Source organism: Lonchura striata, chromosome 4 (assembly GCF_046129695.1).
Source record: "Lonchura striata isolate bLonStr1 chromosome 4, bLonStr1.mat, whole genome shotgun sequence".
Taxonomy (NCBI): domain Eukaryota; kingdom Metazoa; phylum Chordata; class Aves; order Passeriformes; family Estrildidae; genus Lonchura; species Lonchura striata.
The window spans coordinates 74,570,665-74,594,838 of record NC_134606.1 but is presented as its reverse complement, the minus strand read 5'-3'; the positions used below and the strand labels follow the sequence as shown (position 1 = coordinate 74,594,838).

The 24,174-nt window shown below is 34.6% G+C and overlaps 2 long non-coding RNA genes across 2 annotated transcripts in view; one reads left to right on the top strand and one right to left on the bottom strand.

The window, feature by feature from the left end:
- LOC110468234 (uncharacterized) overlaps window positions 1–24,174 on the bottom strand; it is a 50,585-nt gene that overhangs the window by 7,935 nt on the left and 18,476 nt on the right. The gene's annotated exons all lie outside the window — the stretch shown is intronic.
- LOC116183559 (uncharacterized) lies at window positions 4,771–5,595 on the top strand. The gene is made up of 3 exons (XR_004148195.2): window positions 4,771–4,782; window positions 5,033–5,068; window positions 5,546–5,595. It is a non-coding gene; the product is annotated as an uncharacterized LOC116183559 (long non-coding RNA).

Below are 24,174 nucleotides of genomic sequence, written 5' to 3'. Positions count from 1 at the left end.
TTCCACCTACATTGTATAGGTATAATCTCAGTTAAATGCCTGGGGTTAGAAAAACATGACATTTTGAGTACTTGTACCCCCTTTTGTCCACAAAGTATCCATACACAATGAGATTTTAGAAGATGATGGGAATTAGAATTAAACATTCTTGATTGATGGTGTGACTCTACAAAGGTTAACTTAAGAAATTTGTGATAACCCAAGAAATTCCTCCTGTGACTATGATGCCGACTCTTCTAGAAAGGATTTTCAGAGGCAGGTGAACCAACATATTCAGATAAAAATTTAAATGCTTTGGGCATCTACATTTTTGAAAATCAATTCCTGAATTTCCAATTAATTACTTAAAATCTTACTGTCCCTTAAAGGAAGAAAAAAGGGGGGAAAACACACCAGTAAGAACACTTGTGTCTGACCAAAATATTAGATTTTATCCCATCTGAAATCACTCACCTAGGAGTGAAAAGTCACAATTTTATAAAAAGAACTTTACAAATAAACCATCAAGCTAACCTGCGCTATTAAAATTAGTAGTATCAACACAGAAGTGGTGCTCAGCTCAGAGCTGTAATTAATTAACTGTTCAATAACCACCCTCTGCTCATGCTTAACCCAGTGGTCGATTTCTGTCTTCCTGTTTCACAATTAAAAGAAAATTGTAGTCATTTTGAGGCAGTGGGGGAGGTAAACTTCCACTGTCCCTGGATTTTCATTTGTCCTTTGCCTACCCACTTTGTAGTCTCACTCCTCTAATACTGCCTTGAGCAATTTCACTTCCCCTGTAATTTTATACAGCTGAAGCATTTGCAGGATTGGACCCTTTGTGAGTCACAGAATCACAGAATATTCTGATTTGGAAGGGACCCACAAGGATCATCAAGTCCAACCCTTCAATGAATGGCCAATGTGAGTCGCAGATTCTGTCAAAGAAAGAAACTGAGAGTTTCTATCCAGGCAAAAGCCTGGGAAAGAGCTGGAGAAGAATGTAAATAATTCTTTATCTCTCTTGTTGTTCATATTGTTTATAGTTAAGTTCTATCACTGTGTGTCAAGCACTCTGCACCAATGCTGTGGGTTGTTTTCACTTCAGAACCAATGGAGTTGGTCCTCACAAAGCTCTGTATAAAAGAGCAGTGTATTTTGAAAAAACCAGAGTTTTACTCTCACAGCCTTCTGGTCAGAGTCTTCTCGTTCCCGTCCTGCCTCGACAGCAACATGCCATAGAACCTGTGACCTTGACATTATGAACACCCTGCTCTATCCAACTGATCTGAAGCCATTCCCACCTACTTCATAAATCCTTATGCTTTGAAAAGGCATCCTCCTTTTTTTTGCATGTTAATATTGAGCCTTGAGCTGAATGGGAATGTGTTCTTCCCAGCATTGTCACAGTTGCATATTTTTCATTTTAAGGAGTCAGGCTTTCTCTTCTGAGTTACCATATTGGCCAATGGCTTTTGGTTCTTTTTATATTGTTTTTACCTATACAGCTTCTATATTATTATTGCTGTTCCAAGTCTTTTATTCCCAAGTACAGTATGAAAATATCTCTGAGAACAAACTGATGATTTGAATAGGCATTTCAGTAAAATATTCAACTAGGCATTTCAGTAACACGTTCAAATTTATTTAATACCTTCAGCCTTCTTTCTCATCCTAAAGTTTAATTAAAGCCATCACTTTCAATTTACAATCATATTCTTGTAAATTCTTCATATTTTATTCCTTTGGAACAAAGATAATGAATCTCAGACTGTAAATCTTCAGAGGGTTTGGACATTCAACTTGATAGGTGATGTTTACAATGAGTATGCAAGGAGTTGATACAATGCGATATATTTCAGTATAAATATAAGCAAGCTCAGATCTACTACAAACTTACATCACTGACACCTTTAAGATGAAACTGAATGGGGGAGAACAAAACCAAGGGAACAGGAGAGAGCACAAATCACAAGTTTCTTTTTTATTAGAATTCTTAGCTGACCTTTTCTCCCTCAGCTTCCTTTAGAGGTCGTTATGACTTATCAATTTGCAGGCATTTTTTTTTCCCTTCAGCCTTCAAACTACTGCACTTTCATGTGCACTTACCACATTTCTTCAACAACGTTCCACTTAATCTTTTCAGTAGATTCCAATTCAATAGTTGAGGAATACTATTCCCCAGTTTAATGCTCCCACTGAAACACTCCAGACTGTGCTCTCTTTGCTCAGCCCACTTTCCCCTTGCCCCCTCTGTGGTGAGAGGGACAGGAGAATTAACCTTGTCCTGGCCAGAACTATGCCAGTAGTGAAGTTAGGTCCCTTAGATCCTCCTAAAAACTGCAATGTAAAGAGCAAAAGTGGAACAAAAATCTTGCTCCACAGGGTTCCTTGCTAAGCCTTGCAAACTTACTAGCTTATTCCAGCATGTGATGAAAACCAGAAATTTACACACAGTGTTCTGGAAATGACAAAACAAAATATTAAACAGAAATGGACAATCAACAGAGATCTTAGACCAACATCCTGATCATGTGTGTAGGACAAAAGGACATCAAACAAATGCACTTTTCAATGCACTCTTTCCTGTTGTGCATGGTTGTTCCATGTCAGGCTTCCAACTGCTCACATTTTCCTTCCTCAGAAATGTTGCCAAAAATTACACATTCACTTAGTGGGCTCAAGCAGGTTACAGTTCAGGTCTTTAAGGTCTATGATGGTGTTTGCAGGAAAAAAAATCTTTAAGTTGCCTCAAAATCACTGTGATTTATGTCAGCTGTCAAGTGTCTTTGCTACTTATTTTGGAGCCTGAGCTTTAGCTAACCCATTTTACTTGTAATTGGAACAAATTGGAGATATTTGTATAATGAAGTATTGGCCTGGGCTAAGAAGGGACAAGCTCAATGCCTCCAAGCAGAATCTGACATTTGCCTCCTCTCATCTAGGATGTGTTTGAAGACTTTTCAGCACTACTCCACTGAGAGACAAAGAATGCAACAGGGAAAATCTTTTCACACAGGCAGGTGCCAGATTCATTTGGGACCAGATGTTCTCAGGTGAGACTTTGGCAGTGAAAAGAGTTTTCTCCTTGTTCTTCACTAAAATATAGCAGCCTCTTTTGAAAGTGAATTGATGACTTGCTACTGAGCCTGTTGCTTGCTTTTGCTTTAAAAAAAAAAACAACCAAAAAACCCAAGAAAACAAGAACAACAACGAAAAAAAAGCAACTAGGATCCAGAGCTGGACTCGCACTCAGCATCACATATAAGTTGTAGACTGTTTCTGGTTAGGATAACCCAGGTCCAGGTGGACATGGAAGGACTCAAAGCTTAGAGAAGCTAGTCATGTCACTTGAATGACACCTAGTTAGTAGCTATTCAATGTTTTAAAATCTCACTGTTGAACTAAAATGGCCTGAAGAACACATAAAAGGCCTAGGATCTCCAGACTGAGATCTGGAAAAGAGATTCTCTTTCCTGGTACAGTAGCCTACATCCAGAACACTCTGGACACACAAACTGGAAAAGTTTCCTCAAAAAATGGAACGCCAGCTGCTTTCTTTTGCAATGAATCCCACAGTGCAGGAGGATTTGTTCAGGACCTTAATGTTTAGGCAACAATATATTTCAATATTTAAAAGTGCTTCTTCCTCTCATCATTGAGCCATCTACTTACCAGGCTCATGAAATTTTACAGAGAAGGAAAGAAGGTCTCCACAGAAGTATAGAAGCATTCTTCACCTTCTTACTGAAGTTGGGCCAAAATGGAAGAATGAGAAAATGATTGGGCTGGAAAGAGAGGGAGAAGAACAATGGGAATGACTTTGTAGGAGGGTGATTAGAGCCCTAACATGGAGCCAGAGAGGTTTGAGTTATGATTCCTTCTTCCAGGATTATTTATTCACTTATTTTACCCAGCATATGAAAAGAGAAAATAGACTGAGGAGTAAACATGGAAATTGACTCTGTTTATATCATTAGGGAATTTTTTCTTAACTGCAAGTTATTGTACTACATTTTTATTTTCCCATTCTTTTCTAATTTAGAGATGATTTTAAGACATTTCATAATAACTGCTTTGGAGTAAGATTATTTTTAACATAGAAAAACTGCTGTCTATTTCATTAGCAAACTATTGCTTTTTTATGGACTACTAAAGGCTTTTATAACACAGACAACAAAACAAAACAAACAAAAAAAAAAGAGAACCCCTTTCAAAAAGAAAATATTGAATGCTCACTTCAGGTTTTTTTTAATATGTGCACTTTCATCTACATGAAAGCAGGTGAGATCTGAGGTGTTAGACTCCTCAGACAGGCATTGCTAATGACTCAAGCCTTTTACCTGTTCTATTCCCTCAGATCACTTGTCCAGCAGATGGGTGCTCTGTGTTTCCACACGCTGCTAATAAGTATAAGAATGCTTTTCTTTTCATGATCCAAAACACCCTTTGCAATTAGATTTTTGATACCTAATGACCTTCCACGGATCAAAATGTACATTGTTTCTTTGTTAGGTAATTTGTGATACTAAATTTTTGAAACACTGAAATCCCTAAAATTCTTCCCTTGAGACAGCCTATAGTCCTAAACATTATATTCAACTTATTATTACAATATCCTTGAAACTAAAATATTATATTTTATATACTTTTTTAGCGGAAGCCACTCAAAATTCCTAAGTTCTTACTTTATTTTTTTTTTTTTAACAGGATCAACTCTCCTCAAAACTTATCTGTGGAAAAATAATGAAGAAATATTTCTCATACTAAGATGGTGTTCCACAGACTAGGTCTGGAAGGGTAAGTTAGTTAAAGCTATAAAAGGATGTGAATAGCTAGAGGTTCTTTCTGTATGTATGCTGAGAAAATAACTTTTCTTATTCATACTAGCTCCAACTTGGAGCTATGTCATTAAAACCTCATTAATAAAAATAAATTATAAAGACCTGAGAAAACAATGACGGAATAGTATTGTCCATGTGATGGATGCTAAATAACTGGCTTCCACAGGAGGAAGGTCATAATCTTCTGGTTTGTTTTTTTTGTTTAGTCCTATTGTTGGAGCAGAGGAAGGCCTGCAGGAGGAGTAAGTGTGACTCTTTTTGCACAAACACCTGCCACATGCCAAGAGCCTGGGTGTGAGGAGTTCTTTCCAGAAGCAGAGTGTGTTCAGGAACAGAAAAGAGAAGGGTTGGACCCCTCTGACAATAGCAGAGTGTGAATAACCCCACACTAAAAGGAACAAAGGGGAATTCAGCAATGCATTATTAGGAGCATCAATTTGAATATGTACAGCAGATTTAAATTCAGTCTATTATTTGTTCAGAATTCTATTTGGATGACACAAATAAATGTCACTTGTACCCGGCTACCAGCACTACCTTATGTAACCACAATGAAAAAAACTCATTTATTTTAAAATAAATCCTTACTGCTCCATGACTTCTTTGTAGGTGCATTTTACAAGTAGAGTATCTGAGATTTATTTTACTTGTTCAGTAGTGATTACTTTTAGAATAAGTGTAAATGAAATCCTAAAACATATTGTTTGATATTATTTCAGTCATTTTCAGAGCTTTCTTCTATGACAGATGTTGAAGAGTGCACTTCCCTACAGAGTGCTGCAACAAGAATCCTCAGCCTAGCTTTGAACCTTCATGAGTGAGAAGTCAGATAATTCTTATTTATTTGGTGATTTCTCTACAATTCCAACAGCACTGTTCTTATCAACCCATGATAACAGGAAGCTGAGCTCCTACCAGATCATTTTATGCAGACTCTTCCTCCTTCCAGTTGTGAAGGATCCTCAAATGTGGAAGAAGAAAACAACAAAAAAAAAATAAAGCTCAAAATTTCTCTTTGCTTATTGCCTGCACATTCTGTTATTCACTTTAAAGATAATTTCTTATACATCCTTCCTAAGGCTGTCCCATTCCTTTTCTTCTTAGAAAAGAAAAAAGAGCTTTTTACCCCATTAGTATGTGCTAAGGTAGATACAGACTGATATTTTTTTGTCCAGGATATAGGATTTTATGCTGTTAGAGGTCATGAATTACATATTGAGTTTATGCTCACTCAATAAAGGTTATTTTCTCACTCTTCCTTCACCTCTCTAAAAAGCACCTTTGATCATTAAATTCTCTTTGATCAACTACAGCAAAATCTTCAGAGCTGCACTAAATTCTTCACGTTGTGTAAAATCCTTACTTTACAGAAAGAGTCTCTTTTCTGCTCCTTAATAGTATTATTATCAGTGAACGCTCTTGTTGATTTATTATTTATTAGCAGAACAGTCACCTTAATCATTAGTATTTCCTCTACTGTAGAATGTAGCTCTCTCTGCTAGCCCTTATTCCTGTTGTGCTATTGAGGATTCTGTGCTGCATTTTTATTGAAAACTTTACTCTCCCATGACTGGCTTCAGCTACCTCCCAGTATGTGCTCTTAGACATTATTAGAAGTTACTAGCTTAGATTCTAACAGCTTCATGCACAAAGAACAAACAGGGTTTTGATCTCAATAACCTTTTTGCACTCAAATGACACCAAAGGAAGAAAAAAAGCCCGGAAAGCAAACCTGTGTTTCTCCACAGTAGCAGCATGTATAGAGTCTAACAAAAGTGGTAAGTAACTGCTTGGTTAAACCAGCAACTGCAATGCTGAGAGTAATAACGTTGCTTAAATTACTGAACTAGGCTTTTTAGTTTATCAAGTAGAGAGGGCACAATCATAATATTCACTTACTAGTAGGTTACACAGCCCCACATTGCTCAGATCAATCAAACCTTAATTTATGGGACGATCACAGTGACCTCTGAAAAGGCTGAGCTGTAGAACTCCACAGCTTATGTAACCCAGTTTGCATTAAATTGCCAGGGTTTTCTGTCACATTCACATTCCTTTGGGTTTTCAGGGAGTCCTACAAATTTATAAGATACGTTTTTCTATTTACTACGCAGAAAAAAAGTTTACAAAATTTTTACTCAAATTTGTAACCTCAGTATGAAAAGGAGTTGGGCAGAATTAATTACAATGTAATAATTACAGCTATTTCATTTCTCATTAGCTTTTTCAGTTCTTTTAGAGATAGCATTCTTCCTGAGGACTTGCTGATCCATAACACACAGAAACACAAATATTATTAGATTTTGCATTTATTAAGTGTTCTTCCCCTACAAAGTGCAGTACATTTTAATTGAATAACACCTATTCACACTTAAATGCAGCGAACGTTCTCCTAGGGAAAATTAAGTCATCAGCCTAATTATCAAAAGCATAATTAGAAGTTCTGATGCTCTTTTCCCTCCCCTATCCTTGGCCTTTTTCAGGCCAAAGAACTGCATATACTCTAAAAAGGACATTATAAAAAGTAAGTTAAAGTTCAATTAATCATGCACTGAAAATTACTATCACTTAGGTCAACAGCTGGAAATATCTGTAACTTTTTCAGTAAATGGTGAAAAGTTGAATTCTGCAGTGATGCCTGGACCCGTGAGTTAAGTTTTTATAAATCTCTTCCCCATGGTATGTCTCTCTGCCTTCTAAGAGTTGTCTTAAATGATGACATCCTTAGGCAAGTAAGAATCTTCCCAATGTTCAGAAATCCTAAGCATCAGCTGCTTGATGTGAAAGTTAATGATTTATAATCTAGTTTTAAACTCATTGCAGTGGTTGAGTTCAAAGAGATAAACACAGTATGTGGGTATCTAACTCAAAAAGTACTTCAGAGAATAATATATTTTCTGTAAATGTATAAAATATGGTTTTTTCTTTATAGTGGAAGTTCATAAATCCACATCTTACATTTTAAATCATGCAGTAGCCAGTGGCAAACTCAGGAACAGAAACAGAATATCATCAAATGCCTCCTGTGGCTGCTTTAGGAAGTTTCCATCTAAAATCAAAGACTATTTTATGTAATCCAATATATGTAAAATTCATACCACAAATTGCTAAATATAATTAATTATGCATACACTCATTACCCTTTTTATTATTGCTATTCTCTGCATGGTCTATTGCTATTTTTTGTAGTTCTAGTCTTTCTTAGGTAAGGTGCTAATTGGTGCATACTTTATCTTTGCAAGTTTAAAAATAAGTTTAAAAATAAGCAGAGGGTGAAAAACTTCGTAGTAACTTTGTAGAAATATAATTTCCTTCAGTTTTATCAACCCATACTAGCCATCATTTATTTTATATTAATGCCTCACAATTTACACTACTTAAGCACTTAGTCTACCTGGAGTACTGCTTGTGCAATATACTCGTGGTAAGAGAAATTAGAGACTTACTTGGGATGAAGTTCGTAGTCGAAGTTGCATGTTTTTGTAAAAAAACATATTTTTGTACATGCAAAGTTTCTACCAAAATAACAAAATGCAGGATTTCAAACCTCTGCATGAAATTGTATGTATTAAGAAATTGTTGCATAACATGGTCACATCTACATGGAGAAGGACATCTATGAAGAGGAAATTCCAACACTGCCAAAGAAAAGAAAGAATTCTTTCTTCTATCTTTTCTAAACATACAGAAATTATAAATTATCTAAGAATTTTATTTCTACTGATATCTTTTTTAGAAAATTGAGCCTATGATTTTGTAGTTTAATTTTCCCCCTGCTAATTACAAATGTCCTTTTCCCTGAGTTTTACTTCTTTGGTTTTGTGCTACAACACTTTAAATTCTGTAATCTCTTGTTTGGTTTAGCTGCTTTCCCTTTATTTAAAATAAAGTTTATTATCCCTTCCTTTAAGTAAACTCATTAAGTCCTTATTCTTCATAGGTCTTTCTTTTCAATCACTACTCTTTTCAAGCAACAAAGTCATCAGTCTTCCCCTTAAAATGTTTATGACTTAGCTGGACCAGACCTCTAAAATACCTCTGCACTGCCTTAAAAGTGATTTATCACACTGATTTATCTCCCCAGCCTTCACCACCTTTGGAGCACAACCTGCAAACTCCACCACACTTGTGCAGTTGCTCAGAGGGATCAGAGTTACAAAACATTTTGTTATACCCTTACCCAATCTCCTGGGCTGTTTAGTAAATTAATTACTCTTATCTGTACAAATAATTTTTCTCCTGAAAGATATCTCATAAATACCTTCCATGTCCCTGTAGACTTTTTGCTTTATTTCTTCTCTGATTAAAGCTTGTAATGGGATGTTTATTTTATCTTTTTTTCCTTTTAAGTTTTTGTCTAGAGATTTTAAGCCTTTAAAAGACCACTTCAGTTCCTACAGGTATACTGCAGATGAATGAAAATAACTCCCTCTACATCTTCTTCCCATGCCATCAGACCTTTTTAACAATGTGGAGATATATTCTTATATAATATATTCAATGGTTACTCCAAGTGCATTAAAACCAAATTTCCGCCCCCCCCTTTTTTTTTTTTTTTTTGGTGAATATATCTTGTATTTTCTTTTTTTAGAAGTAGTAGAAGTAGGTACATCATCCTGGAAATATTGTTGGGTTTTTTTGTTTAATTGGTTCGTTTTTGGGGGTTTTTTGTTTTTTTTTTTTTTTTAATTTCTATTCACTTATAAACACTCCTACAGAGAGAAAAGTTATAAAAATTTCATTTAAAAAAAACCTTTAAAAGTTGTTTTTCTTGTGTTTTGTTTTGTTCCATTCCTAGACCCCACCTCCTGTAGAACAGGATTAAAACTAAACTAGGTTAGATGTTATTGCCAAAAACCTTGGTATATTTTATTTAATAGTAAAAGAGTAAAAGGAAAGAAAGACAAAGAGAAGGAAGGGAAGGGAAGGGAAGGGAAGGGAAGGGAAGGGAAGGGAAGGGAAGGGAAGGGAAGGGAAGGGAAGGGAAGGGAAGGGAAGGGAAGGGAAGGGAAGGGAAGGGAAGGGAAGGGAAGGGAAGGGAAGGGAAGGGAAGGGAAGGGAAGGGAAGGGAAGGGAAGGGAAGGGAAGGGAAGGGAAGGGAAGGGAAGGGAAGGGAAGGGAAGGGAAGTTGCTAAGCTAAGCTTGATCCCTGTGTGAATGTATTCTTATCTTCATCAACAAGTAGTTCAGGGCCTCATTCAGGGTTTTGCTATAATGGACAAATGTCCTTAATGAAGATGTTTAAGCCATAAAATGAAGCATTCAGTCTCCAACCGAATTCTCCCCACAACCGTGGGGTCTATTTCATGTAATTTGTACAAAGAAGTGCAAATGCAACTCAACTCCAAATCACTCTCAAGACAGAAAAGTCAAACCTGTCTCTTCTTTCTTAGGAGTTCCACTGGTCAGGGTCAAATTTAATTTTCAATGGAGCCTCAACATATGCCTTGAGGCAAACACTGTCAAAAGGCATGCACTGACTGAGTAAAAGTTTAAACTGCTCTTGCTTTCTGGACAGCCCTGCCTTTTCCAATTTTTCTCTAGGTAGAGAAGTGTGTTGCTTTTGACTGTTTCAGTCTTCCCCAGAGGATTTCTGCAGGACCTTCCTGTAATCAGATTTATGTCAGTATAGGGAAATTACAGAAAGAATGTGAAATATGAAACAATTTATAGCAAGAGATGCTCACAGATTAACAATAAATATTTCAATTAAAGACTAGACATGTCATGAAACTACTCAGCCAGCAACTTAATAGGAAAGTACATCGTCTAAATAGAAATGGTGATGGTTTATAGTTATTATCTGTGACCTATTTTACAACTACTAAGGAAAAGTTAATGCTTATCTACCAATCCATACTGAAACATTCTAAAATGCTAAGTGCATACTCTCTGCGTGCTCTTCAGAAGCAACTTGCATTGACATCTCTTGAAATTTGATACAAATTTAGGTCAAGGAACTAAAACATGTACCAGAAATCAATGAGAAATTATCATCTACTGTTGAATTTGAGGTTTTAAGTGTTCCCATTACAACAGTATCAAACCACTTCAAGTGCAGTGAGTGAGATGCTTGAAAATACTGAGACAGAGGGCAAGCTTGGCAACCCTGGATCTCCCATGCCAGCTGCAGCATCACCACCCTGCCAGCCCACCTCACCCTCTGGCTGTCCTCTCTCAGCACAGCACACACACACACCTGAATCCATTCCTTTCCAGGGTTTAACTCGTCACCAGGCAGCAGTTCTCCTGGAGTAGCCTCAGAACTGGGAGCAGTGCACAAAGAAATGACGGATGTCAGGACAAGCTAGTTTAGTACCTGGATGTCAATCAGGTAGAGAAGAAAAAACAACTGTTAAACTTCTAATTACTGAACTATTAGATTTGTTATGAGCCTGTACTGCTACAGCTAAAAATCTCAGATTGTAATTAGTGTACGTACAGTAAATAGTTCTGTTCTAGGAAACAGACACTTTCCAGAAAGACAGGAAATGTCATTGATTTGCAGATTTGTTCTGTGAGAGAAATGGTCTGCTTTATTTGAGCTTTTCCAATTTTTTATGTAATATAATCAGAATATTCAGATTAAATCATCTTCTTGAAACTACCTTATACACAAACACCCAGATTAAACACTAAAAACCATACCCAGGAATTTTCTCACGTGTGTCTACAACTGAAATTCAGCTTTACAGAATGACATAGGCAGTAAAAGCATTTCTCATAGCATTGAGAATCTTGGGGACATACGTTCAAACATATGTAACAGCACAGGTGAGGTCTCCTAAGAGCATCAGAAAAACTCTGGAACAAGAACAAGACTTAAAAATTAACCCTTAACCCTAACCCTAATCCTGATCCCTAATCTTTTCAGGATAACTAAAATGATAAATCAGAGAGATATAGGGTAACTCTAACCACAGAACTGACACAAATATCAAACTTCAACAAAAACATATTTTCATCTTTTTCTTGACATATTAATATATTTTAACGAGGTAGATGATGTAAATTTATATCTGGTTATTAACAGAACAGTACAAAAATAGCTGAGGAGATATTTGGGAATCTGTCTATATACCATAAGATTAATTAATTCATTGAAGCATACTTTATTATCTATGAAAAAATTAATGTAGCTATAGAAAAAAAGGCATACATAATAAAAGGCTAACAACCTTCAGGGTCTCCATTCACCATAAAACTAATTTCACACCTAGTCTATTATGTAATGTGCTATGAAAATACTCTTTCCTTCAAGTTATGTTTATATTAGTTTGGACAATAAAATGTTGTGTTCAAATCATCCATAGAACAATTTTATAAACAGTGAAACATTGATGTATATCTTTTGTTTCACAAACTGGAAGATTACCTGGTCAGTACAAAGAAAAGATCATAATAACTTTTTCCTCTAATATGCAAATATTTACCACAACTACCAATAGGCATTGAAAATATTTGTACTCTTATGGCTTGTATGGTTTGATGAATATTTCTAAGACTGATGTAACTTAATGAATAATTATTTAATGATGAAACTTAATGAATGATTATTTAATAGCCTTCTAATATTAAAGGTAATCAAAAGAAAAGAGCAGAAAGATTATTCAACAAAGCTGACTGAAAAAAAAGATAGATTGCATGAAGTATCTTTTTTTTTTTTTTTAATTCTGTTTTGTCTCAGCTGGAAAACCAACAAACAAAAATAATCAAATAGTATTAACAGCAAACAACAGGATCTAGTGGCTACTGAGTCAAACAGAAATACTTCTGAGCCACACTCTAAATTGCAGACCATGCCTGTGAATTGGAAAGGCTGAGGACAGACTGGGGTTCTTTATCTGTCTTCTGAAAGACATGGAAATACAAACAGAAAATTGTAATTCATGCTTTCTCTGTTTTGAATTCTTCATTACCATGTATCTGGTCATGAAAAAAGTTCAGGATACACACAAATAACTATTTTCATGACTTCTTGTTTATTTTCTCAGTAATTCTATTTGCTTAAGAGAGAATACTTTGGAAGAAAGTTTAATTTAGAATATACTATATCCATTGTTAAACTAAAGGCCATTTTTCCATGCCAATAACAATATCTTTTAACACATTATTCAAAGGAGTTAAGCATTTCTTTACAACTAAATCAATAAAAAGAGATGTAGAATATAATACATTCAAAATTATGAGTGTCTCAACAAGTATCACTTTTTCTTCTACCAACCTAAAATCCTGATTTTACACCAGTTGAATAATTTTTTTTTTTTTTTTTTTTTTTACTTCAATTGCCCATTATTGCAATTCTTGCATTGCACACAGGAAAGAAATAATTCAACTGCAAACTTTTCTTCAACAGCAGCTAGTGGATAACAACAACATATGTGGTTAATAAAATGAGTTTTCATTTTTAAGAATTGACCTTTATACATTTATACCATAATAGAAAAGGTCTTGTTATGACTGATGTGCAACTATAATGTCAAATTTACATTAGATACTTATATATCCAAATATTCAGTGTCTGCAGCATATCAAGAAGACAACAGACATTAACTTTTTTAAGCACTTCTACTTTAAAGCAAAAACCTGCAACATATGAAAAAAATATGAATTGATATCACATTTTACTATCTTGCAACAAAACCTTACTTCTTTAAGATTAAGAATCGAATGCCTTATCACAAATAACTTTCAAAAGTTCTAGTAATACATATGGGACTCCAGTTATCTGGAATTGGAAACTATCCATGTTTTCTATGATCTGTGATAAGATAAAATATACTGTAAAAGATATCTTCTTTCTCTAATATCCAAAACCCCCTTTACTTTTCACAAGACTTTATAAATCTAAAAAGTTACTCTATTTGGGAGAGAATTTAAAAAGAGTACGTTCAGCATTTTTAGCCATCAGCTGCATTTTAACATATTTATAACAATACACACAGAGAAGACACGTTGAATATAAATGTTTCTGGTGATTAATGTACTCTAAGTCAGATTTTGCAAAGAAAAATTGTTCGACAGCAATCTTTATTCAGCAAGCTTTTAACAACATTGCTGCATATGCTGCCTCAGCTCTGTGTTCTCTTTGAAGGTCATATGAAAATTATAAATCATAAGCTCAAAGAGAATCAGAATTCTGATATTAAAAAAAAAAAAGTAAACACAGAGTATAAGAAGCATCACATGAACAATATTCAACAAAGAAATCCCTTCTTGACTGAGAACTGCAATTTGAAGCAAGGGCAAAGAATAAGCTCTTCTAAGCAAATTCTATAGAGAATGCAAGATAATCATCCAATATACTTGAGATAGATTTTTATCACTGTAACTGGTCCCACATCAGAGTTTATGAGAGGAATATAAGGCATATCTTGCAACAGTAATATTTACCAAAATCAATTCTAAAGTTTTCTTGTCACTGCCTGTTGACCTCCAGCATAGCAAGAGGAGAACTAGGAATTCACAAGTGGATGATGATGATTACAGAACAAAGCAGAAAGGATGCCTTCATCTATGATTGGCCAGTCACAGGGAGCCTTCCAAGAAAATTAAATTTTCTGACTTCATGAAGAGAAATTTTTTTCTGATGTCACCTCAGTGCCATGAAGACCAATCTTGAACTTGTAGTTTGGTCATCTGACTTTCACCTGAACTAGCTTGATACTTTAAAACTCTCACTTACTCAGGTACAGTAACATAAAAACAACTGTGAGATGTAATCAAGTGCAACAAAAGTTTTTCTGGAAAACCTTTATAGACACACTAGTACATTTTTAAATATTGGACAACCCACAAAAGTGAATGGCATTTCTAGTGCAATTAAATTAAACATAAACCCACAAATTGATCTAAAATATTTTGTATCACCAAGAAGAAAAAAAAATTGGCATAAATTGTTAACAACTTGTGAATGATACAATAGAGTCTTTCAGTGCTAGTTTTGTCATTCTTGTCTGAATCGTTCATTATTCTCTTCCTGCTTATAACCAGCTTCCTAGGAATTCAGCTAAAATGCTCAGATTTTTTTTTTTCCTCCAAACCTGAATATTTCAATCTTCCAAAGAGAGATTTCTTAATCATGAATTTTTCAGGAAAGAAAGAAATCAGACTTTTTAAAAGTATTTTTGCTGGATACCCAAAATACAAAATCTGTTTATTTTTTTGGTAAATATTGGCCTTTGAGTAACCAGTGGTTATAAATATATGCCTTCTTAATTTCATATACTCTCATTGTCGTTTTTCAATATCATATTTAAATAATCCAAAAAAAGAAATAATTTTATTTCCCACATTTTATCACATTATCTAAATATATTTAAAAAAACTTCATATATTGCTGCATAAGATCTACAAATGTGCCATTCTTCACTGTACATTTTAGCTATTATGTTTTGCATGGGTTTCTGTCTTTTGACGTAAAATTAACTGTATTATCTTTTGCAACATTTAACACAATTTTTCTGTGAGTCTTCCTTAATTTTGCAGTGTTTCTAAAGATGTTTTAGCAATGCAGTTACAATACAGTGAAAACAGGTGGTCTCAGAAGACCAGGTAATGTTGACACCTTATTTGAAGTACAGCAAAAATAGGTTTCAAAAGTATTTCTTCATTAAAAATAGGCATTGGAAAGAAAAAAAAAACTGCAGTTAGGAATCATTTTTGCTGTATAAAGCATGCTAAAGAGATTTAAGATCCCAAAAATATATGGAAGAAGCATATTTTTACTTCTGTATTCTTTTGTCATTCACTGCTTCTGATGGGAATGAAAATTTATTTCGGAAACCAAGAAATTCTGGTCCTATCTTTGCTGTAGTCAAACTCTATTTCTGTTCCTATCATATAGAAAAAGACAGAAGCCATCACCAGCCAACGATGATGAAAAGATATTCATCAAAATTTATGAAATGCTGCTAGCAAGAACTTACAAAACACTACAGTCTTATTGATTAAGGAGTGACACTTCTGCTGTCTCACCAAGATACCATGGCTGGGGATATTGTAGCCCTTTCCAACTTTATAATAATTGTCAACCAACATATAATAATTTTTTTATTCTTTTATTTTTTGTATAAATATTTTGTATGTTTATATTAGTCTTGAAAAATTAATGTTTCCTTAGACACAAAACTATTTAAACTGCTATTCTTTCACAATCAATAAACAGACAAAAAGATCAAAGTACCTTTAAACTTTATAAATACTTAATGGAGACATTTAGAAAAATCTTCCATTTTCTTGTTCATTTATCAAGAGCAGAAAAAATCTTATGGTCATTATGCTGAAAAGTAATAGGCAAAAAGAAAAGTTAAGCTGTTTATGAAAGACAAGAACTCTCCCAACCATCTCTTATAACTGAGGACAACTTCTAGTTTTTGAATACAGTGGTTGGGCAGAGAGCTGCTAAATGAGCAAGAAACTCACACAAGTTTTGCAACTTCCTAGAATATAGCAGTTTCCTCACAACAAAAGTGCTCTTGTCAGACTTACAGCGTTTGAGCACATATTACTGCATAAAATAAATCATCACAACACTCCTAGCCCTTTTCCAAAGAGTCTGATATTGATAGTAAAAGGGTTTTATGACTGTTTGCAACTTTAAGAACACTTTAAAAACCATGTGATTGCCATGATTTTTTGTTTGGTACCTTGAACAATTTAGACAGTTTCCTAAACCACTATTTATAAAATTAAAAGCTATATAATTACTAAATTATGTTAGTTTTTTCTCATACAATGCAATATATTTTTTAGAATAGCCACTTTTTACTCTATAAATAAATCAAGCCATCTGTACTAAGCTACATGACTAGCAGATGGCTACAAAAAGAATATATTCTTCACTGTAATATCAAGAAAGTAGAATTTTCCATATGTTGTGGCAAATCAATAATTTCTATCATAGATTCTACTGTTGGTACATTTTTAATTGAAATACTTCCTAGGAATTTTACCTTTATTATTGAAATAAACAAAATCCAGTAAAAATAATGGTGGCATGATAGACCGAATTAAAAAATGTTCACAGAAACTTAGAATCAAACTGTCAGTGCAATCAGAAATCGATTATAAAATCTATTTGAAACATTAGAACTGTGTTTATTCATCGTAATGGTGTATGATTGGATGATTATTTTTTACGTAATTTTTTTTCCTAGTTATTTAAATATGTATTTGAAGTTGCTATAAGAAACTTTTTCACACATACTAAGAGATATTATAGCAAATAGCTGGAATCAATACAATTTATTTTTCATTTCCTCTTTCTGCATCTTTCCTTTATGCTTTGATATTTTCCTTTTTTATGAATTTGTATGAATGTGTTCTATCCTACAATTTAAGGACTATTTCTTTTCATTTTTTTATAGTTTTGTCATAGACTAGGCAAAATTTGCACTTATCTAAATCTGTGGTGTCTGCTTTTCAACATACAAAGAAAGTATTATTTTTCAGACAACAATTTCATACAACACTAATGATCTCCAGTGGCCAATTAGTTATGAAGTTGATTCTGCTAACAGTTTTGCTGAGGAATTACTCGAATAGTTATTTTAATTGTAATGATGTCTACTTAATAAAAATTCAATCACAGCAAGCAAACTTTAAGTGCTTGGGGATGAGCTCGTGGTGGTTATGAGAAATAAGTTTCTCCCACAGCCAGGTCCAAGCAAGACAACGTGCTAATAGACACATCACTGCCACTCTCCACTGACACCTGGTAACCCATCACAGTTTTTGTAGTAATGGAATAAATGTGCCTAATCCATAATGAATAAAATAGCAGCTGACACTTAGTCTGTGGAGTGTGAAATGGATATTCCAGGGAGAGTGGCAGAGCAGCAACCATCAGGGCTCTTGCAAAGGTGTGTCTCATACAGGAGCACTTGTTTGGGTGGGAGAGGAATAAAACACCAGAACAGTCCCTTCAAGAACAGTGATGTTGTTTTTACAACCACAACTTTCAAAACTAAGGATGGTAGAAATCATAGCAATTACGACTGCATCAGATACTTCAAAAGGCAAAAAAAAAAAAACAGGAGGTTGGAAAGGTATCTAGAACTGAGGAGATTGTAGCAGAGTTTCTATATATGAAAATGAAATTATAGATGCTGAAAGCTTAAGATAGAACCGAAGAACAAAAAAATAAATAGAAGAAAGAAAGAAACTCAAGTATCTTTTCTAGAGCTACAGGAAGCCAAAACCTTACAGACTATTCACATCTAGGCAGACAGGCAGACAGGCTTTCTTTAGGTTGTGAACATTGCCATGAACAACATGTTTATTCAGCATTTCTGATGGCGCTAGCCAAATATCCTAGGTGGGGTTTTTTGTTAGTGTTTTTTGGTTTTTTGGGGTTTTTTTGTACTTGGGGAGCAGATTAAGTGAGCAAAGTCCAGTTCTATAACTAACAAACAAGACGCTAGTGATATTGGTTCTACTTGTAACCTTTTGTTTTCAATTATGTAACTCGATTATTGATTTTAAACCCTACCATACAAGCATCTCCTTTTATATAAACCATGTACTTTGCAGACAGATGAGATCAGCAATATGGACACCTTAGCTTTCCATAGAGAGAGAAATTTCAAGAGATTGAAATTTGTTGCTCTGAGGGAGATGTTTCATGACCAGAAAACCCTACAGAATGCTTTACACCAAGCTGAAAATGGGCACAATGATTTTAATGCTGCTGATGAGATGTTAAATGCTGCTAATATGATGTGCAAACATCACATGTCTGCAAAAGGCTGCAAAGGCAGAACCTCAAAATATAATATGCCCCTTGATCATTTGAGACCCACAAAAGTTTTTTAATAACTTCTTATTAAAAAACTAAGCATTTTTTAATAACACCATTAATTTTGGTGGTGCATTCACCTCTCTTTTAGGAACTTTTTATAACCCTCTGTCACTTTTCTCCTTCTTTCTGCAATTACTCTGTATTTTGTGTGTCTTTACATTACCTCCTTTACCATAAATTAAAGGTGGAAAAAAATCATAGAATAAATCAGGTTGAAAAGACCTGTAAGATAATTAAACCAACTATCTCATGGTATTTTTTTTCAGCTGGGGCAAAGCAGATGAATGATGAGTTAACATCTGACACTCCCTTCATTGGTAGGAAGTTCTGCAAATGATTTTTCTTCCCATTCTGGATTGTCCTGTTATGACTTTCTGAGAAACAGGTCATTCAATACATTAAATATTTGGTAAGATAGGCAGAAATGTTACAGGAACAACACAACATCTGATATCACTGTTGCAAATGTTCTCCAAAGTGAAGCTCTAGTAAACAGAACTTTGAGCTTCATATATTCAATTCTCAGCTCTCTCAGCTTTCTGATTTTTTCATAAAAATGACAGGATTCTGTTTACTGTCGTTGGAATTCCAGAACAAATTGATTACTCTTAAAAAATGTTACATTGGAATATAAGCACAGCACATATGAAAGGGGTTTTGTTACATTATTCTCAAAAGTAATTATTTGCTATAGCATATTGGAAATCCAGTAACCTGATTTATACTCTGCCATTTATACTGTTTGATTCTAGGGGTTTTGGATAGCTCTGATAAGGTATTGATTCATGATGATATACTACTTAATCACTTTACAGCATGATAACTAATCTTGACACTGCAAGTCCTATCAAAGATAGTTTGGTTTTGGGTTCTGTTTGTGTGTGTGTCTTTTTTTCCACCCTGCAGTATGTGCTGCAGAAAAACACTAGGTATACCAAAGCATAAGTCTTTCCATATTCTGCTTATGCAGGGAAGCTGGGGAAAAAATAAAGATACAGATTTTGTACAGGACAGTCAGCAATTACTGAAAAATATGGAGAGTATCTGCAAGTAATATTACTTGCAATTGTAAGAAACTCTCACATAAAAAGAAAGTAAAGCCTTGATATTTCCCCAGTCACTTATATTTTGAATTATGATGTGTTAGTATAAGGACTGTTAAATGAATGTTTATTTTTTCACTTTTGTGCCTTCTTGCTTATATGATTCTTATGGCTTCTTAATTTTTACTCATTTGGAATAAAGTGTTTGAAATATTTAATTTCAGGCTGGCTTTCTGCTTTCTTTTCATTGTTCTTTAATTGCTGCTATAGTATCACCAGCACAGAGAACAAACAATATATTTTAGATTCTTTCAGAGGATCTGAAACAGCAAAGGTTTTACCAGCCTACTGATTTTTCTTTAGTGCTGAATCTGTAAAGAAATGTTTCATCTCCACTGTTTTCCAGTAAATATTTCAATATTTCCAGCATAGCTATTAGAATGTTTTGTTCACATGAATTGCTAATGTTTATACTGTTGTCTTTCAAGGCTCTTCAAAGCAACCCAAAGTGGCCTTGGGGTGCATTACAATGAAGTAATGGTAAGATTGAGAAAGAATTGTATGCAGGGGGAATAATAAAGCTGCATCATAACTTTGACCAAATCCCTTTAGGGCAGCATGCCTTAATTCATAAGTATTGAGCAAGCACAGATGCAGCAAAGCAGACTGTTAGAGACAAGAAAATTTGGAATTTGAAGTTCACTAAGCTTTGCATATATGGATGACAAGCTATAAAAGCCAAGCAAATTTAATGTCTCATTGCAACAGCATCTCTCTACCTTGCTGAGAAGCAGAACAGACTGTAATAAAGGAAGAAAGGTCGCAGAGAGAGCAGCCCTGTGCTGACTCTAATGCAAAGAACAAGAACCTTTGCAAGAATTCAAGCCTCTGACTCTCTCTGCTCCTCACACACTAGATGATCTGGAAGGAACAGAATAAATAACCAATGAAGAAAGGTTAATAACAGGTTTCAAAATCCCATCAAGTCAAGAATCAAAAGTTGAGCATAGTAGACATGAAAAACAGAGATAAAGTCAAGCATATTTAGAAACTAGAGCAATGGTAGTGCATTATTGATGGTTCAGGCAAGAAATTATTAATTATATTGCTATCTGAAAGTTTTGTGTTCACTCTAGGGTTATTTTATCATTCAAAGGACTATGTACATCCAAGAAACAAACCATCCCTGTAGACATTTGCAGGCAAAGAAGAGGATGATTCCTTGATATTAATGTATGCTAGGTAACATAATGTTCCATGGTCATATAATGAAAGAATATTTAGAAGAGGCACATGGAAAAGGGCACAATGCAATGAGCTGATAGAACCTTAAATGAGGAGAAAATTGTCTGCTGTCAGAAGCTGGCACTATGCGTCATACACCAAAGAATCTGAATCAATCTGTAGAGAACCTGATCTTGAGTAACCCAATTTAATTCCACTAAACAGTTGAACAGCATTCTACATATTTCATTCATAAATGAAAAATATAAGAAGCATGGAATAAATAGAGCAGACTGTGTCAGTACAATCAAAATATTAGAGAAATATCCAGAAAAAAATTTGAAAGGTACCACACTATCAATTTTAATACAATTAATATTTAATTAAACACAAAGATCTACCACTTATCACAGGGCCTTAGTCTTAGATGACATCTGCTGTTCTGAATTTCATGATAGAGAGCACTGACATTTTGACACTAACTAAAGCCTCACACTCAGTTTTAAGAAACCGAATAAAAAGTTCTTTCTGGAAACATAAATTTTTTACATGCTTTCCACTATGACAAAAAAAAATGAGAATATGTTCTGTTGATAAATTCTGAATTGTGAAGAATCTTGCCTTTTCCTTCCTCTAAATAAAACAAGTATTCTTCTATGTCTTCTCAGGCCTCTGAGTAGCTCTTAAGTAAATATGGTTAGACTGTCTGCCACCCCAAAGAAGCCCAGGGCACAGAGGACCAACTGGACACTACTGGATTCATCTTCTGCTCACAGTACCTCACTCCTTTTCTCTCTGCCTCCCACTCTCTCCCTTCTGTGTACACTTAATAGTATAAAATAAAGTCTGTATGGCTGAACTGGTATTGGCTCTTGTTTGTACCTTAATTGGGGCAAAGGATTTTAACAGTGAATTCTAACACAAGGAAAGGCTTGATCCATATCACCTTCAGCAGGAGGAAGTCAAACATAAGCCCAAAGAGATCACATGAGAAGCAAAACAGGACCTCAAAAGGAGCAGAGTGCAACAGTCACCCTTTCTATTATTTTTTCCACTTGGAACGTAGTTTTCAATATACTAATATAGTTTTCAATGTTTTCAACATACTAACATATAGTTTTCAATATACTAATTTTCATCCTCTTCTTTCCAATTTTTTGTTTCCTATTTTGCAAGGTAAAAAAAAAAAAATTCCCTGGTGATACAATCTTTTATTTCATTGAGAATGCAATCTGTCTCTCTTTTGCCTTTTCCAGTTGATTTTTTTTCAGCTGATTGGAATGTTTGATCAGTCTTCATTTATTTTTCACAGATAAACAAAAAAAAAAATGTAGTTCTGCAAGGCACAATTACTGTTGTATTATCCTCTACTTGTGCAAATTAATTCACAGGAAAGTATCCAAACTATTACTCCAAGTTGTACCAGCACTATAACTCTATCACTATTTTATTGTATGGTTATTTTTAAATGAATAAAGAATAACATCAACTGAAATATTTTTTTCATAATTCTTTTTACCAGACACCACAAGTTGCCAATTATTTGTTTATGAGAAAAATTAAATGAGATATTATGCAAGCAAAATAAATTCCAAAAAACTGGACTAGCTGTTGCATTTCAGAAGAGATTTTTTTAATCACTTTTTAGAGTCCTTGGAATTCATCAGCTGAATGTTCAAATGTTCACTGGCTGTTTGGCAAAGCAGCCAGTGACATGCTGTACATCAACATGGTAGATATTGAGAAAAGCACAAAATTTTTCATTCTCTTGCCACATAAGACTGAACCCACATATAAACACTGCATGTGGCTCTGGCATTCCATTTCTGGAAGAATCTACTGGCATTGGAGAAGGAGCTCAAAGGCATGGGGCAGCTGCTGTACGAGACTAATATGGTTGGTGGTCCTTTGTTTGAAAGGGAAACGTAGACCAATATTTATAAAATCATGATGACAAGAGGCATTTTATGCACAGCTGGTGCTTGCATACAAGATCAAGTGTGTCCTTGATAAAAGTAGCAGGGGATCAGATGAAGAGAGATAAAAGAAAATATTTCTTCACCAGAGCAGGTGGTAGAATTTGTAGACACAAAGACACATGCACACAGCAGGTTAACATATGAATTAAATGATTGGACAACAGACATACAAAAAGGATTTGTGTGTCAGTCCCTCAGATATCCCTAACACAACTGCTGTCAATGCTGACAGAGCAAGAGAATCCTGGCGTTTCTTCTGGACACTGATCACTGTGCTAGATGGATGAGTGGTCTGCCTGGAGTGGGGCATTCTCAATATGCCCATGTTGAAAAACAACAAAAATTATCAACACTTTTCTGTTTCTAGTACAGATTCTTCAAATAAAACAAAATGCCTCATCCCTTTCATAATATTATATTTTTGGCCATAGAAGAGACCAAGAAATAGACCAGAAATCAAAAGGTTTTTTATGCAAGTTGTAGAAATGCCATTGAATTAATGAAAAACAACTTTAGATTTCCTTCAATGAGCTACAGAGTGAACAATAACTGGGAAGACACAGTCTCAGTCTGATTTTCTATACCACATAAATTTCTTCACAGCCAAAGCAATCCAGGAACCAGCTGTAATCTGGAGTTATTTTTGTCTGGAGGAAACACCACTGAGAGGAATTTTTCTTAAAATCTAGCCAAAACTAAGCACTTTCATACCATCTTGAATTCAGTATTCATAGCAATGAGCCCTCTACTAAAAACAGGCTTTGAAAGAATAATTCCATGCTGGAAGTGCACCCCTTTAAAAGTATTTCTAAAAGCAGAATTCCCTCAGGCTAATGGTTATAATACTCATCTGGAAAACTGGAGAAACTTAGTCAGATTCTTTCACAGCCTTAGAGAAGAGTTTTAGAAGATAATTTATATTCTCTATATAGGCATTCATTCTTTCTAGGAGTTTGGCAAGGCAAGAGTGGCCTTAGTGAGAAATTAAGCCACAATATATTATTGTATTCTTCCTACAGACATGTTTGGAAACACTCCTGAGGACAGCAAGAGCATCCAGTTTATCTTGCAAAAGTAAAAGGATGTGATCAGGGTAATGATATTTTTATTTCCTTTTGCACAGGAGGTAGTGGTTGGTCGTTTTAAATGTTTTTAAAAGGATTTTAACAAAGAGTAAACAGCAGAAGTATTCCAGAAGAACATATTCATAAAAGCAAAAATTAACCAAACACCTTTCTATCTCCAAGGTGATATAATTGTTTGGAACCAACAAAATTCCCTGAGCATGGAATTCCACAGAT